The sequence below is a fragment of the Neofelis nebulosa genome, chromosome 11, assembly GCF_028018385.1.
Source record: "Neofelis nebulosa isolate mNeoNeb1 chromosome 11, mNeoNeb1.pri, whole genome shotgun sequence".
Classification (NCBI taxonomy): domain Eukaryota; kingdom Metazoa; phylum Chordata; class Mammalia; order Carnivora; family Felidae; genus Neofelis; species Neofelis nebulosa.
In genome coordinates, this window is record NC_080792.1 from 19543287 (window position 1) to 19558800 (window position 15514).

A 15514-nucleotide genomic window follows, 5' to 3' on the forward strand; every position below is an offset into this window, starting at 1 on the left:
AAATCTTTTAAAGATATTATTCATTTACAAAACACTGCAGGCAAAATCCTCATTTCAGAAAGTCTAGGCGTTTTGGCCTCTTTATAGTTCATCTGACTTTGCAGGAGGCCCTGGGAGAGACTGGTGAGTTAGGGAAGCAGAGCAAGCCAGAGACAAGGGAAATGAGTAAGCCATCTTCAATTCTGAGAATCTTTCCTTTCAGGAAGACATTGCTTCTAACCTCTGGGACCCTCAAGGAGAGAACAAGACCTACCTGATGCAAAGCTTTTTTAAGTTAAAAGGATGAGAAATGTGGGTGATATATATCTTTGCACCAAAAGATATCTTCCTATAATGAAATAGGACCTTGGTTTTGCGGTGATGGTTAGGAAGATAGTGTTCCATCAAGGCTCCTGTCTACCCGTCTCCTCAAATGGCAGAGTTTTCCCTTGTCAAGGTCTTTGTGACTTTCATGTTTTCTCTTTTTGAGTAAAATAATAGTCACAATTTGAATTAATACTGTTTGAGGAGTTACTTTACATCAGACACTAAGAGTTTTCCGTGTATTTGTTCAATCCTTATGACACCTCTACGAGATTATTCTCATTTTGTAGGTGAGGAAATAAGAGACACTAAGAGGTTCAAAACATTTCCCAAAGCCAAAGAGCAGATATGTGGTGAAGTCAGGATTAAAACTGTATGACCTTGAAGAAGACCCAAAGTTGGAATCTTCTAGAGAGTTCCAGCAAATCCATAAAATTGCATGGCAGGAATACAGAGACCAGTCCAGCCTGAGACCTTGCCCTATAGATCAGGGACAGAATAGAGCCTCAGTGGGTGTGGGTGAGGTGAAGCTCAAGTCTGAGCCTATCTAGGAATATTCCTTGACAATCTATTCATTGACATAGATGTATTCAGCGTGTTTAATATTTAACATGTGTGTTGCATGGTATTTTTTTGTCAGTTAAATGCAATTTATCCTGTAGCATATTAAAATCACCCCAAAAGGCTAACGGAAGTGTGCATAAATGGAAGGAGTGGGGGTGGGAGGTAAGTAGTCCATTTGGAATATAACCAGCTATATCACTTAGGGTTTAAATTCCTATGGTATTTGTAACTGACAGAAAATCCAAGTAACATGGGTTTAACCAAGATAAGAATTTATTTTTCTTTTATCTCTATAAAAAAGTGTAGATGCCCAGGGCTGGCAGAGCAGTCTCAGGAAGTCGCCATGGACTCGGGCACCTTCCTCTTAATGCTCCACTATCCTCAGTCTGTGATTTCCATGTGATGGCACAAGATGGCTACTTGAACTCCAGCCATCACAGCTGCAATCTATTCTGTAGGAAGGAAGAGAAAATGGGACTCATATGCAGCAGATCTGCTTATATGCCATTGGCCAGAACTTAAAATTTTTGGCTATGTTACACCACTGTTATGACAAAGCAATCCAAATAAAAGTGCTAATACTAAAGGATATAAACATATAATAAATTACCCTCTCCAAGCACCATTTTGTATTTTTAAGAGATCTCCTGGGTACATAGCACTTTTACTGCAGAATTTTACTTTTATGCAGATACCATATAAATAAGTAGATCAGTTTGGGGGGAGTTTTCCGTAAAGTATAAAGCAAGTAAGAAAGGGATCCTAGCTTGAAATTTTGGACCATATCTCTATTCACTTACTCCTAAAAAAGGGGGGACTAGATAAAGGAAGGATATTGGTTATCAGATAAATTGCAGGATAAATTGCTTTATTCCAACCTTGGGGTTTATAATAAAAAAAATACCCACACATGTAGAGAAAAATATATTCCACGTTAAGCAGCAAAATCTACATCTTAATTAATGGAGGGTAGTCATATTTAGAACCATGTAGAGCTAAGAGCCTTTGAAGGACAAAATATTAAAGCCTAAGTAAATTAAGCTAGTTAGTCAAGAGGCAAGATTTTATCGGTTAAGTTTATTTATTTGTCTTAATTACAAGTAACCGACACTGACTTGTGTCGACAAAGGAAAGAAAATTAAAAATAATTTGTTGGAAGATTATGAAGAGCTTACTGACTCTAAGAAGAAGTGAAAATCGGGTATTATCATATTTACAGAAAACTCCCCAACAATTCATGGTCTCAGAATAGACATTCACCATGAAATATGTTGGTGAACCAGCTTCAACCATTTTCCATACTTGGCTCACAGCCCTCTAGATTCAAATTCCCAGGAAGTCTGATTGGCTAAGCTTGTGTCTGGTCCCACCTCTTGGCCAGAGAGGCTGTGACACTTTGATTGACAGAGCTATCAAGACTGGATGCGTGGGGGTGGGGTGGTTCTCACAGAAAAATGAGGACACTCTTAGCAAGAGAAGAGGGAAGGAACGCTGGCAGGCAGAGATGACAGATGGCCTGCTACCTACATACACACAGAGAGTAGCTCAACTTGAATCTCAAAGCATGAGAAAAAACATAGAAACTTGGGTTCAGTGTGGTTAAAAAGTAACAAGATCATGAGCAAGTCCGACAAAGTCGTGTAGAGGTTCCTTATTTAATTAAATAGAGTCTATGGCTGGGGAGTCAGAAAAATCCCTTTGGTCCCTCAGTGATGGAAAGAGGCAGAGAAGAGGAAGAGAAAGGGGCGAGGAAGGGAATCATAACGAATTAAGGTCTACGCTGTGGCGTGTGGCTTTGCTTAAAATCCTGAAACAAGGGGCAGTGCTCTCATGTTTTGTTTTTTTTTTTAATTTTTTTTTAATGTTTATTTATTTTTGAGAGAGACAGAGACAGAATGCGAGTGGGTTGGGACAGAGAGAGAGGGAGACACAGAATCTGAAACAGGCTCCAGGCTCTGAGCTGCGAGATCATGACCTGAGCTGAAGTCGGATGCTCAGCCGACTGAGCCACCCAGGCGCCCCAGTGCTCTCGTGTTTTTATGGAAGGTGCGATGCTCTTGAGTAACACTATGTCATCAACAAATGGGGCCACCTGAACAGCCTACTGCAGGGATTTGATGACACATCGATGTGGCAACAGGATCACTAGGAGCCAGGTTTCATCTGAGCAGTTTGGCTGAGCTGATTAAAAAAACAAGGGTTTTAAAGGCAAAGAGGCTTGAAGTCAAATCTCCCTTGTTGAAACTTGGGAAAGTTATTTAATCTCTGTTTCCCCCCTCTGCCAATTGGGAGTTTCTAGCCAACAGCGCAGGGCACATCTTGTGAGATCCGGCAAGCCCTGGCCGCCACCCCATTCTGATCCCATCTTCTTCCCTCCCTGTCCCGCTCGGCTGCAGCCACCCTGGCCCAGGTGTTCTGTAGAGAGACCAGCATAATCTGACTGTAGCAGCCCCAACCCAGGTAAAGAAAATGGCCAAAGCTGGTTCATCCTGGGTCATCCGAAAAGATCAGCCTATGTCCTGGTGCCTGTCTTTCCTGGAGCCTGCGGTTGATGAGCCTTTGGGAGGTGTCCTGTAGATAAGCTTGTGCTTTTTTTTCCTATAGCTGCTGGACGAATTGCCACAAACTTAGCAAAGCCTCCCTGGGCTAAAATCAAGGTGTCGGCAAGGCTGTGTTCCTTCCTAGAGGTTCTAGGGGAGAATCTGTTTCCCCGCCCAGAATCAGTTTCTAGAGACCCTTGTGCTCACTGGAGCATGGCCCCCTCCCCCATCTTCAAATCCAGCAATTGTAGGGACAGGCCCTTCACACGTTCCCATCTCTGTGGTTCTCATCTGCCTGCCTCTTGCAATTTTAAGGACCCTTAATGATTACATTGGGCCCACCCAGAAAATCCAGGGGTCTTCCCATTTTAAAGTCAACTGATTAGCAACTTTAATCCTATCTGCAATTTTAATTGTCCTTTCCTTGTAATCTATCAAATTCACAGCTTCCTGGGATAAGGACACAGACAAACCCTGGGGGACCACAATTCTGCTTAGCACGACAGTAATACCAATTTCCATTTTTTCCCCCTTAAATTCAGTAAACTCTCTATTATTCTTCCAATAAATTATCTTTGTTTTCCCTGCTTGTGTGAATCCAGATCAGTGCTGGTTCCTTCTGCCTATATTTTTCTTCCCCCAACATATGGCCTGGCTCATCCTCTCACTCTCCTTGGGTTTGTCACATTGTACCTTCTCAAGGAGATCTTCATACCCCTCCCAGCCTCCTCCAGGATTCCTGAACCACCCCCCCCTACCCCCCGCACTCTCCTGATCAATTATTTCCACAGCTCTTACCACCCCCTTCCTCACTATGCGATTTACTTATTCATTCTGTTTGTTTTGTGTCTGCATTCCCCTGGAACAGCTCTGGATGTAACAGGCACACAACAAATAAATGTTTGATGAATGAGTGAGAAAAAGTCGTCGTTAGGATTAAATAAAATTAACTGAGCTGATTTTCCCGCAACACTTAGAACACTGCCTCCCCCATAGGAAGTACTCATGGGATGATTACTCTGATTTTGAATCCCCCAAAGTCTCTGGCTTCTAGAATTCTTCAAGGTCAGTGCTTCAGCACCAACTTGAGGGCGTCACACATGGATGCTAACTAGTCCTAAGAAACTTAACTTTTCGTGTTTCTGTGACTGGAAAATAAAACTTTCATTCTTGGAAAGCCACAAAAATCTCTTCAGTAAGGGAATGACCATCCCCGCTTTGTCTTCGCGGGACTGTCGGGATGGAGGCACAAATCGTGGGTTTATGCACCGACACAGCTCGGTTTGCTCTCCCTTTAGGGTGACCGGTCTCTGCTCCTGAAAGTGAGAGACACTGCCCGTCTCCTCAAGGTTCCAGGCTACTGCGCCAGCTGTCACGAGAACGGGGCTGTGGCGTTGAGGAATGCGGTCAGAAAGCCACTAAGTGAAACAAAGGCAAGGGGGAGGGAACAGCCCCCAGTGCCATGTGAGTAACGGGCTTTTTCGAATCAGCCTCTCCAGTACCACTTCCCTGAAGGTGCCGAAAATGTGAAGCTTTGACCCTGCCAGCCAGAAAAGTTCAGGTTTACGCTCTAGGTGGAGCCGACTTCCCTCAAGCAGACCAGCAGCTGCAGAACTCAGAAGTAAAAGGGGAAGACAATACATTTTCTGGCTGGGTCTGTGGTGGCGGGTGCACACCGAGGGTCGTGGCCTCCAGAAGGAACTGGGGCTTGGCTGGAGAGCCGTCAATGAATCATCCCGGAGAATGCCCCTGACAGCGGGGAGCAGACTCCCATTCATTTCCTCAGGATTGTGCTGCAGCCTCTGAACGCTGCGTTTCTACAAGGAAGAATTCATTGGCTGCTTGGCTCCGGGGGTCATTCATTTGCTCCTGCATATTGTAAAGCATGTGCTCCCTTGCAGCTGGGCGGCTCGACGCTGAGTCCTCTAAACACATTTTTGTGTCTTCCCACCTCCGTTTCTTCTCTTACACGCCCCATGTGGGATGCACCCCCCTCTTCTCTTCCTATGTAAAGCGCGCCATCCAAGGATGGTCCTACCGAGTTCCAGTATCTCCCCCGGCCACTTCTATTGGCCCCTGTACTTGCTTTAACCCATCTTGTGAATTGAGTGATCATGGATTCCATTCATCATCATCATCATCATCATCATAAATGGCCTGGTTTAGAAAATCCCCCACTTTCCCATTTACTATGTAACCTAGAGCAAAGTATAAAATGGGGATGTCACCTAACTGGGAGTTGCTGTGAGGACAGAGAGGGTCACCTGTGAAAGCTTCCTTCCTGTTGCTCTTGCATGAAGTCAGTCATCGCTCAGTAAGTAGCAGTTGCATCTGAAACTCCTGTCTGTCCTCAGGATGGTTTAGATGCTAAACTAGAGCCTCTGACATTGAGCATTCTGCTGATGTGCCTTTGCAGGATACTTCAAGATACAGGCACGTGTCCTCCTCCTTCTTCTCTTCTTCCTCTTTCCCTCCCTCCACCTCTGCCTCTTTTTCTACTCCCCTCCTCCTTCTTTCTTCTTTATTCACCATTCAGATCTTTCCCTACCGTGTCAAGCCCATTTTATAGCCCTATCTCCCCAACTACCATCATCCCAGTCTAGAACCATGTCTTATTTTGAGACACTCGTCCTACGTAGATCTCACAAGTCAGATTTCCAAGGCAGTGGCAGTTGTGCCTTCTGTCAGGTCAGACAGCAGGGCACCAGAGATCCTCAGTCGCGGGCAGTGGTCAGGGTTGCTACTTTAAAAAATATGTTCCTTGCAGGGGGAGCTCTTCCCTAGCCTGCAGTTCCATGCCACTCCCCTGGCTCAGCTCTTTCCTTTTGGTAAGCAGATTCATCCCGCACACGAGTTCATCCCCTGGACAACCTCACCTATTTCTAGCCCCAGAGTCCAGTGGGTTTCCTGCTTGCTCCCTGCTTATTACTGTGTTTGCTTTTTGTGGTTCCATTTGTTTTTTTCAAATCTTATTTTAGATGGCATGAACACACAAGCAGGGGAGAAGGGCAGACGAAGAGACAGAGAGAGAGAGAGAGAGAGAGAGAGAGAGAATCTTAAGCAGGCTCCAGGCTCAGCACAGAGCCCAATACGGAGCTCAATCCCACGACCCTGGGATCACGACCTGAGCAGAAATGAAGAGTCGGATGCTCAACCAACTGAGCAAGTCAGGCGCCCCTGTGTTCCATTTTTGATACATGAAGTATTCACTTTGTTTTTGAAGATGGCTATGCCTTTTATCATTATATTCCCCAACTTTTTTTTTTTTTTGGAAAATTGTAAGTCTACTGAAAACCAGTAAGTAATAAAATTAACACCTGAGATTCACCTAGTTGCACCAATTGTTAGAATGTTGTCAGGTTTACTTTTTACCTCTTTTTTTTTAACCACTTAAGAGTTAATTGTAGACATAACTTCACCCATAAATACTCCAGTCATTTATCTTATACACGGGTAGGGAGTTTTGCATGAACCCATAACACCATGTTCATTGGAACCTTTGATAAGCTTTGATTGTTGCACTAGGATTGCATTAGTCAGGTTGTATTTTTTTTAAATACATCGATGAAAGTCATTTTGAAAATTTCACACCATTGTCCTCTTGAATCCAGGGACAGTGATTAGAAATCAAACGTGGATTCCTTTTTTTGTTCTTGTTCTTTTATCTTGTGCAGGGAAGGTCTTTTTTTTTTTCCATTCTGGATCAGTTTAGCATGTCTCTTTATGCTTGGTGTGCTTAAATGTGTCCTCCATTTGTCTTGGTGTGGGTAATGACATTTCATTCTGACCTGACTTTCTGTTTACAATTTTTCACCTCTTTATCGCTTTATGATGTATTTTTGAAAAATCTTTGGCTCTGCCTTCCATGTTACCAATCAAGACATTTAATCCTTGACCCTGTCCATTATCCCTCCACACCCCAATGGTGTTTTCACTTTCCTCCTTACTCACTTTGGTCCATTTTTGATCCCTTACAAACACTTTTCCTTGCCCCGTCTCTCACTTTGTTATATTTAGTTGGCCAACTCACACCCTCATTAAACTCAATTACCAACACACTTTGCCCCTCAACCCGAACAGCTGAACATTGTTAGAGAGAAAAAACACACCTGTGGTGACAATTCTTATTAAGAATTCCTACCACAGACTGCCAATGGGCACGCAGTCAGCATTCCTATGACGCTTCCTTGGTATTTTTGCTATGCCATTCTCCAAAACAACTACTCCCCTTACCTCCTGCTCTGCCTCTCCATCAACTTGGGACTTCACCGCTTACTTTACTCAGAAAACTGAATCAAGCAGCAGGTGAGGTACCTACTAAACAACCAGAATCCGTACCTCTGCTTCCTCCCTGGGCCTTCTTTCCTGCCTCAACAGATGGGTCAAGTAAGTGCTCCCAAGCTGCTATGTGTGTCTCTGTTCTCCTTCTCAGAAATCTTCTCTATGGTCATTATCTTCTCTATGGTCACAGTCAACTCCTCTTTCCTTCCCCATTGATCTTCTCACAAACTGTTAATAATTTTCCCATTGTGGAATCCAGCTGCCATTTCTCTGTCTTCATCTCACTTGGTGTCTCAGCCACGTTTGACACAGTGACTCCTTCCTTCTTGAAAGTTGTTTTTTTCTCTTGGAGACAGTGTGTATGCTGATTTTCCTACAACCTCTCTGTCTCTCCTCTGCAGGGTTCTAAATTTTGGAGTATCTCAGGATTCAACCTTGGGTTCTCCTCTCTTCTCAACACACTCTCTTTTTAAGTATCTCACTCAGTCCTCAGTGCTTTAAACACCACCTTTTTATCAATCAGGTGCACATGCATGCACACACGGGTAAGAACATACACTCACACACTCACATGTACACATACATACATATCTATTCTGACCTCTTTCCTGATCTCCACAGTTGAATATCTGATAGACTGTTGGACATCCTCGCCTGGACATCTCAAGTTTAATATACAGTAAAGCCTTGGATTGCGAGTAACTTGTTCTGCGTGTGTTCTGCAAGATGAGCAAACATTTCTCATACATTTTAACTTGATAAACAAGTGATGTCTTGCAACACTAGTACATCTGAGCCGATGGTTCTTGAAATTCACTTTGATATACAAGCGCTTTGGATTACAAGCATGTTTCTGGAACCAATTATGCTCACAAACCAAGGTTTTACTGTATTTGAAACAGAACCCTTGCTTTCCACCCTGCCCAAGCTTGTTATTTTCTTAGACTTCAGCCTTTCATGAAATGGAACCGTCAACTCAGTGTCTTAGGTTGAAAGCCTAGAAGTACTTCTTGTCTCCTCTCTTTCTCTCCTTTTCTACATCTAACCCGCCGTCAAGTGCTCTTGAATCTACCCTGAAAACAGCCCAAATCTGTATATTTCTTTCCATTTCCACTGCTATTACACTGTACCAGTGATTCTCTGGATAGACACTAGAGTTCCCTGGGCATCTTTTAAAGCTTGTGTAGGTCTTACTCCAGAACAGTTGAAATTGCAATGTCTACAGCCAGGAGTGAACCTCTGTCATGTCTTACATACAGCACAGCAGTAGACTCTTAACTGGTCTCCAGGCTTCTGTTCCCCATCCCTTCTCATCTTTTTCAATCTAGCAGTAGAGTGAGCTTTATAAGCTATAAATTATTCCACACCATTCCTCCGTTTAGAACCTGCTCTGGTCTTCCCATGATTCTTAGAATAAAATGTAAATTCCTTATAAGAACCATATGGTCTACCCCCTGCTGAGTTTACAGACTTCATCTTAAACAACTCTCTACCTTACTCCTCCTGTGCCAAGTCTACTGACTATTCTATTCCTTGCCTACCCCATGCTTATTTCTATCCTTGTGCTTGGAACCGGATTTTCTTTAATTCATGTCACTGGATAACAATTTATTTTTCACTTTATTATTCTTTCTGTGGTCTCAGGACTGGGACTAGGTAGGGAAACTGGGTTTAGTCATACTTGCTCCTAAGCTGTGTGACCTTGAAGAAGTCCCTTAACTCTGATGATATTTTCCCCCAGACTTATATATAAGCCTGTGCCTTTTTATGATGCACAGATAATTTCTCCTCACTTTTCTTTTTGTAACTTTCTGGTCTGAGAGAGCCTAAACCAATATTATGTCCTGCAATGTGCCATTTGTTTAAAATTTTCTATAAGTAACATTATTCGATATATAAAATGTGAGTCTTTGGAACGATAGATATCTTACAAATGAATTGCTATTATTATTATTCCTAATGATGGTCATAATAACACTTAGCACTTGGCACTGAAGAATAAGTTAGAAAGATCTATGTTAAAAATGTTTATCTAATATAACCTGCCTTCAGTTGTGTGTTTGTATTTTTCTTATGCTACTAAAGCCGAACGTTCTAACTTAAATGAAGGTGCAATGCGGAGAGTAGGGTAAATGCTCCCAGGTTTACACTTTTCATTAGATACCAACTTAACTTTGGCTCCAAGAGCTCATGGGACAAGTGGCCTTCAGTTGCCATGTGTCATTTCAAGTTATATAAGTTCTTACCACAGGTTCCATTTTTAGCTACGTTAATAAAAGGGATTGTTCATCATTGTATCAGCTTAGCAGGCTGGGTCACACACTGGGTCAAACCTTTAGGGGAAATAAGGTGATTCATTCTATTAATCCTTGGCCTCCCAAGTCCTAATAAGTCTTGTCTCTTACATTGAGATGCAAACTTGAGCACCCGGAGAGGTACCACCTTTCGCTTTGCTGACTTTGCTCTTGTAATATTATATTTAGACTTTATTTGGACCACATTACAAAGCTGCCATGACCATATGCCTAGAAAAACAAGAAAATATTCTCTTTGATATGTTGTTGAGCAAAACAGAGTATTGCAAAGCACTGTGCTTCAAAATGCAAAAAAAAAATTATTAGACAATCTTAATGATACAATGATATTCACAATGTAATTTATTTTTTTAATTAAAAATATTTTTTTAATTTGAGTCTAGTTGACACACAATATTACACTAGTTTCAGGTGTACAACATAGTGATTCAATTTCTCTATACCTTATGCTCTGCTCACCACAAGTGTAGCTACCATCTGTCACCATGCAACACTATTATAATATCATTGAATGGTATTCCCGATGCTGTGCCTTTTATGGCTGGACTTATTCATTTCATAGCTGGAAGCCTTCACCCATTTTACCCACCCCACCCCTCCCCTCTATCAACCATCAGTTTGTTCCCTGCAGTTATAGGTCTGATTCTACTGTTTGGATTTTTATTCCTTTGTTTTTTTTAATTTTTTTAATGTTATTAATAAAAATTTTAATGCTTATTTATTTTTGACAGAGAGACAGAGGACAAGCAGGGGAGGGGCAGAGAGAGAGGGAGGCACAGAATCAGAAGCAGGCTCCAGGCTCTGAGGTATCAGCCCAGAGCCCAATGCAGGGCTTGAACCCACGAACCGGGAGATCATGACCTGAGCTGAAGTCTGACACTTAACCGACTGAGCCACCCACGTGCCTGTTTTTGGTTTTTAAATTCCACATATGAGTGAAATGACAGGGCATTTGTCTTTCTTTTCAGTCTGCTTATCTTACTTAGCATAATACCCTCTAGGTCCATCCATGTTGTTGCAAATGGCAATCATCTCATCCTTTTTTATAGCTGTGTAATATTCCATCATATATTTATATATATTGAGATCTTCTTTGTCCATTCATCTATGGATGGACACTTAGGTTGCTTCCATATCTTGGTTATTGTAAATAATGTTGCAATAAACATAAGGGTGCACATCTTTTTAAATTAGTGTTTTCATTTTTCTGGGTAAATTCCCAGTAGTGGAATTATTGGATCATCTGGTATTTCTCTTTTTAATTTTTTGAGGAATCTCCATAGGGATTTTCCACAGTGGCTGCACCAATTTACATTTCCACCAACAGTGCACAAGCACACTTTTTTCTCTACATCCTTGCCAACACTTGTTACTTCTTGTCTTTTTGATTTTAGGCTTTCTGACAGGTATAAGGTGGTATCTCATGGTGGTTTTGATTTGCACTTCCCTGATGATGAGTGATGTTGAACATCTTTTCATGTGCCTGTTGGCCATCTGTATGTCTTTTTTAGAAAAATGTCTATTTAAGTCCTCTGCCTAGTTTTTAAATGGGATTGGTTTTTTGTGGTGTTTATCTGTATAAATTCTCTTTATATTTTCAAAATTAACCTCTTATTGAAAATATCATTTGCAGATATTTTCTCTCATTCAGTAGGTTGCCTTTTTGTTTTGTTGGTGATTTTATTCACCATGCAAAAGCTCAAAATGCAAGGATTTAAATGCCATGGCAACCAGGTTCACATCTGTTCCAACTGCCCCCGTGAACTTTTCCGGCACCTCTAGGTCATGGAGGTCAGGGCTCATAGAAGCTGAAGTGATAGCCTCTGCCCCTGATAAATCCTCCTTCCCTTGCTCCAGCAGGTGGCACTGAGCATCCTGGGTATGGAGGGACTGCTGTTCCAATCAGCCTTTTGTATGCGCAGTCAGGGATTTCACCCAACAACCAGATTTGGGATGCATTTACAGACTATTTTAAGGTAGCCTGAGCAACGGATGAGAGATCAAAACTTAGGTAGATAAAAGACTGGGAACTTTGAATGCTCAGCTGAAACTTTTCCAGATTCATCTCTTTTTAGGCTACAAACTCAATTGGGTTTCTTCTAGACAAACCAAGCCTCTTGGTTCCCAGGGTTACCCAGACTCAAATGTTGTGGGCTCTTTCCTGTGGGATGGGGCACAGAGAAATATATATATGTATGTGTGTGTATATGTGTATACACACACACACACACACACACACACACACATATATATACTGAACTATATGCATATATTATGAACCATATATATATATATATATATATATATAGTTCCCATATACCTTGATTGTATTTTTCTTTTCATGCAGTATAAAAGCAGTTTTGGTGTAGTAGGAGAGATAATTGGAGCCAGAAATATTAATAAACTCTGTAGTCAACAATGGGATACTTGATGTGGGTTATTCACTTTATATGTATTATCTATGGTAGTTCTTGGGCCTTTCTCTACTTCTCAGCTACAGCCCCACAAATTAGTCCTTTGAAGTTGGGCCTAATTAAGAAGGTTGAGATGAGACATAGCTGAGATATGTGTGTGTCTAAACTTGTGAGTGTTGAAGAAATGGAGAATCCTATGATTTGCTTTTATTGCAAAAGGTAGGGAGTTATAATGGCTATGATACATCTTTGTTACATGAGCTCAGGCAAGTTTTTTAACCTCTGTGAGCCTTAGTTTCCTCCCTTGAGGAAAGAAAAAACTATTATTCCTAAAATAGGAATAATAATATCGACTTTGAGGTGCTATGATTAATATATAAAATATATTATATTATATTATATTATATTATATTATATTATAAATTAATATAATATAATATAATATAATATATAAAAAAGTATTTTCCACTTTCCTGGCATATAGTAGGTACACAAGAAATGGTAGCAGTTATATTTACCCTAAATTTGGTCATTAGAGAAACAGTCATTCCAGTTAATACCCATACCATTTTACACATATTCATTGTAATCTACTGCTAGATTATATTCCTTTGTGTCTTCTCTTTCCCATTTTATTAATATCTGCTTTGATTTATTTTTAATATTTTATATTCGGGTGGGGCAGCACTGCCTTATTGATAATTTGCTTTTCTTATTTTCTCATTTTAAAATTTCCCACTGGGACCGGGTTTCAAGGCATAGGAGAAAGAGAGCCTTGCCCACAACTAATTCTCAAGAAATTTTTACATTTTAATAGGGCCACTTCCCAATGAGTTCTGTAATTTCAAGGGAAAGAAAAGAAGTTCTTTAAAGAAGCAGTCTTGAAGAGACAGACAAGCCAAATGAACTGAGCAGTGATTTGAAATATCGGCCACTTTTATATAGGGTGTTTATCTGCTTAAACTGTACATATAACTCCCCCCCCCCATTTTTTGTGTCCTGATTGGATACACATGTTAGATTCTTTGAGAGCTTGTGCTTGCACTGATCAATTAACTATTTATTTATCCAGTAAATATTTCCAATAGCTATTTACCAAATATGGGCTGCTAATAAGAAACTGTAGTACATTTTGGATGCAGCAAAGGGCATTAAGTCGTTTAAGATATGCATGGTATATGTCATTCTATATACATATTTATATGTGAGAGAATGTGCTAAATGTTATGAGAGAATCAGTGAAAGTTCTAGGGACAGATCATAGTTGCTCAAGATAGAGATTTGGAAGGACTTCTTAGAAATCACATCTGATGGAGGCTTTGAATGATGAAGAGAATTTGGGCACCTAGAGATGAGCCCTTGGGCAATGCATGCAGAGAAAGCAGTAGACCAAGGCACAGAGCCAGGGGCATGCAAGGAGATATCAGAACCTTGTGCTGCTTTGCTTCCTGTCCCTGTTATGTGATCTCTTTGCTTTCAGTATGAAGATGTTTTTAAAAGTGGAAGAGCAATAAAGAAAATAAAAATTTTAAATGCAAAGTGTATTCATATTTATCAAGCAAAGAACAGTACGTCTGAAGCTTTCCAAAATGAATGATCTGACAGCCCAGATTGGAACATCTCAGTATTGTACTAAGCCCAAAATGCTCAGCTAAGATGAATAACAGTTCCTGTGTTGAGGGATGGACAAATTAGTCCCTCTTGGTATCCGACCTATCCAACAGGTATCTGAATTCCTTAGCAGACTGGATGTGGGAAGTTTTCTCCGTAGAGGTAGCCAACTAGACCAAACCTCAAAATCCCCAAATGAAATACATATACCATAGTAGATATTTGCAAAACAATACCTTGTCTATTCCAATACACTAGAACCAATCTATCCAACTATGCTTTGTGTTGTTTCCTAGAGTATTTCATGTGTATTTCATGTTGCTTGAGAACACATTCTTCCTCTTCACTTAACATCATGGTATGGCTTTGAACACCATCAGTACACATCAATATCCATTTATTGATGACTTCTTAAAAGAATGCTATGACCATGCTGCTGCTGCTGCTGCTTTTTATTCCTCTTTCTTTCTTTCTTTCTTTCTTTCTTTCTTTCTTTCTTTCTTTCTTTCTTTCTTTCTTCGTCTTCGTCTTCTTCTTCTTTTGCAATGTTCTTTGTTTGCTTTTGTTTTATCCTAGAAAGGTAGATTCCCTGCAGGAATAAGCATCCAATGAATGTTTGTGAGTTGACTCCAAGTTCAAATAAGATTTAGCCTAGTTCCAGGCTGCTCTAGGTAAAAGCAAAACTCTATTTTTTGTGAACTCCAGAAATACAAAACTGCCACGAGAAAAGTTTATCCAATTTAATCACCCTCATGGCCTTTAGTTCAAGTTAGCAAATATAGCAAATGAACCAATGAGCCAACTTGACATGAGTAGGGCAGGTAAGTAAGTCCTGAGCCTTCTGACACTATCCATGAGGTCAACTGAAATAGTATTAGCACTTGTCTCAAGGCTTGGTCTAGGAGAAGTAAGCCATTGTGATGTCACACAGGAACCAGGCTGACTTTGGAGAGAAGAACTCCTTCCCCATTAATGGGTGGGACCATTGTCTTCTGTGGCATGCAACTCTCACATATACTAGGCTTTAAAACTCGAAATGAAGGTTGGACTTGGTTAGGGCCTAGAAGGTTGTGTGCCTGAAGTAACCATTCAGTGATTCTCCAGGGAAATCTTGGCTGACTCCTTGTGCTCTCCAGAGGCCATCTGCTGCTTTTCTCAGAGAACTTGCTGCCAGAAGCCTGTCCTCAGAGACTTGGCAGCCAATGTGCTCCCCTTCAGTCTAAATTATCTTAGATGGAGGAAAATCCCAGCCACAGATGAAGTAGACTCTTTTCTCCTTTTGAATTTTGGGAACATTTTATCAATCTACTATGAAGGGAGGTTGCTTTTTTTTTTTTTTAATGCCTCTTTCCCCCCAAAGGAAAAATTCCACTCAAAATAATCCTCCTTAAAGAAGTGGGCATTGGTTGGGTACCATATACTCTGTGGAACTGGCAAGCATAGAGGGTCTTGAGACTGCATGTATACTCAGAGCCTGCCAGTTCTG